A 3,549-nucleotide genomic window follows, 5' to 3' on the forward strand; every position below is an offset into this window, starting at 1 on the left:
GCTATACATCTTTATGGGAGCGGAAAAACTCATCTTTTTCTCATGCAACAGTCTTCCTCCAATCTGTATTCTTCATTCTTCTTCATATACATTACTGATGGAAGGAGAAGTGATCCTTATCTCATTCTAAGAATGGTAATTTTTTTTCTAAAAGATGATGACTTTCTTGTACGTGTATTAAGTATGTGATTGTTTTTATTCTAAGAGAGACATTCACTCAGATTCTGGAAACCATCTAATTGGTTTCTGACTTCAAGTAGGGATCTGCCCCCTGATAATGTTTCTTATTGATATTAAGATGTCCATACTTCACTAAAGTTATTGTTCCATTATAGACTTGAGGCAGAGAGTGATGCTGACAAAATGACATTAAAGAAAATTTTTGTTCCGGCTTAACTACTGGCTGAGTGATTATTTGGTTAATGGTAATACTAGGAGACAGAAGGGGAAATATAAATGCACACTAATAATCAATCTCTAAAGATTTTTTTCTCAAATGTTTTGAGTGCCAGTCCATATGCAAAGTGCTGGAGAACAATGATGAGCAAAACAGTCATGCCCTGTACTCTCCTAGAGATGAACTTCAACCAAATAAATGCTCTGGTAGAGCATCTTCCTCAAGAAATCCATTTCAGTTGATTTCATTCTAAAAGTGACAAAAATTTAAGTAACCAAAATGAATACAGAAAACCTATTTTTGATAAAGAGAATAATGTGTGCCAAGGCTCTGGATTAAGAGTCATCTATTAGCATCTTTCTTATATCTTCCCCATACCTATTCATTCGTTTTATTTTAAGGATGAAAAAGAAGAGTGGATAGTTTTATTAAAATATGGGTTTGAATTGTGCAAAAGAATTTTTAATGAATAATTGATTCCATAGATGGGATGAGAAGTAGGGGCTTGGAAATGTAGAGAGCTTGGGTATTATGTTTTTCAAATAATCATGCATATAACTAACATGTTAGAGTACTCTTTAAAAAGAAAAGAATTTTCATCAGAAAGCGATTCAAGTTCACAAGTCACCTGGTGACAGACCAGGTCTAGACTTGGAGAACTCATGCGCGTAAGGAATATGAATTAGTTGCAACACCATCAATATGAGTATGTAAATCACTCTCATAGAACATGAAGATTTTGTCTTCTTTTTTTGAGGAACTTTTTCTTTTATGGAACTTTCTTTGTGAAAAAAAAAAAGATCTCTCTCCCTTTTCTCTTTTTCTTCCTCTCAGTTTCCTAGATTTGTGGCAAAAAAAAACAACAACAAACAAACAAACCATAGAGTTAATTTAGTCTTGAATGAGAAACTGATGGAAAACTAATGACAAAACAAATGTGCTTAAAATTCCAAGCTGGGGGAAGACAACATCTTCTTCCTGGAATTTACAGCAAGCAGCCAGAGTCCCAGCTCTCGTGAAACTTAGATTCTGCTCTGAATGCTTGTTTGTGAATATATTTTGTTATAATATGTTGAAATATAGAATATGCCAGTTCTAAAACAACCCTTTTGTAATACCCTAAAATATAAAAAATAATGCAGTACAGTTACTGTTTTCTTTTTAAAAAATATGATCAATATTTGCTATGATTTTTAAAATATATACTTGTGTCTGATTAAAGAAAGAAAGGAATGAAAAAGAAAAGTATTTGGAAAGGTAATGAAGAATTGAAGGAGGCAATACTAAAGCATTCAGCTGCTATCAGAAAGGTTGGTAGTTCAAACCCTCACAGTTGCTTTGTGGGAGAAGGATCAACAACCTAGAAAATGCTACCGGGCATTTCTACTTGGTCGTATGGGCTCATTAAGAGGAATCAACTGGATGGCATCCAAGAACAATGAAAATCTAGAAGAAGCAAGAAGACAGCAGAACCACTACGATGTAAATAGCTTACCATAATACTACTCTTAGTAGTTTATCAAATTAACATTTCCTTATAGTTTATGTTCTTACATGTTATACTGAACTTTTGATTCAACTCAAAAAGGTTAAACCCTATGAGAAAATGTTTGACTCAAATAATATTAAAATAGCCTTTTCATAAAGTAATAAAAATAACAAGGTTATAGAGTATTCTATTGAGCATAATGATGCTTCTTTAAGGTGGCGTTATACTTTGTTGATAATCTAGTCATTGTAAACCATTATGAAAAAATGTCATGTCTCCTTTTACTTTTATGTTATGTATTAAGCTTACTCATATTTAGGGGAAAACAGTGTTGTAAAAATGGTTGTCACTTCATTGGAAGGAAAATATGTGCATTAGAATAAAGTTTCTATAATGGCGAAGACATGGAGTGCCAAATAATGGCTGTCTAGTTTAGAACAGGGGCTCCTGGGGTGGCACTGTAGGATAAGTACTAAACCGCTAGTCACAAGGTCAGTGGTTCAAACCGACAAGCTGCTCCTCAGAAACCTTATACAGGGTGTCTGCCTATGAGTTGGAACCAACTTGACAGCATTTAACAACACCGGTTTAGAATGGTAGAAGACTGGCCACGGAAATTATGAACAACAGTGTACTTAGTAAGGAAAACAGTTCTTTCTCAGGCCTGCTTATATTTGTCAGTTATGGTCAAGATCTTTTCTCAATTAAGAAAGTCAAGAGGTTTATATTACTTCAAAATAATTAAACAAATATGGTCTTTTCATTATGTTTTAGCTGTTTTAAATAATTAAATCTTAATCTTACTCTGGAGTCCCTGGATAGTACAAATGATTAACGTATTTGACTCCTAGACAAAAGGCTGGTAGTGTATGTTCAGCCAGAGGCACTGCAGAAGAAAGGCCTGCCGATTTACTTCTGAAAAATCAGCCATCAAAACCCCTAAGGAGCACATTTCTACTCCGACACACATGAGGTCACCATGAGTCGATATCAACTCAATGGCAACTGATAAGGTATAATAGTTTCAGGAGAAACAAAAAGCCCCACAAAGCTTGGTCTGCTTTGTAAAAAGAGACAACATCTATTCTTACTGAAGAGATCAGTTATCAGCATGTAGCATAGGTATTCAAGTGAATCAATGAACAAACAAGAACTAAAAGAATCCTTTTTACATATCTAGCTGAACACGAAAGAACCTAGCTATGTTGTTGTTAAGTGATGTCAAGTTGGTTGTGTAGTGTTCCTGTAGAGTGACTGGTGGGTTTGAACCACTGACCTTTTGGTTAGCAATCCTACAGCAACACAACAGTAGTTATCCTACATCATCACTACAGAACTCTAGCTATGTTGTTGCTGTTATTGTTAAGTGCCATAGGGCCAGTTGCAACATATAGCAACCCTGTATAGGGTTTCCAAGGAGCAACTGATGAGCTAGAACTGCTGACCTTGTGGTTCAAACTGACTTTGCAGTCCAGCACTTTAATCTACAGCACCACACCTGGACTCTAAACTTTAGCTATTGTTGTTTTTGTTGTTGTTGTTAGGTGCCATCGAGTCGGTACCAACTCATAATGACCTTATGCATAACAGAATGAAACACTGCCAGATCCTGGGCCAACCTCACTGTCATTGCCACGCTTGAGCCCATTGATGCTGCCATTTT

The sequence above is a fragment of the Chrysochloris asiatica genome, unplaced genomic scaffold (assembly GCF_000296735.1).
Source record: "Chrysochloris asiatica unplaced genomic scaffold, ChrAsi1.0 scaffold00036, whole genome shotgun sequence".
Classification (NCBI taxonomy): Eukaryota; Metazoa; Chordata; class Mammalia; order Afrosoricida; family Chrysochloridae; genus Chrysochloris; species Chrysochloris asiatica.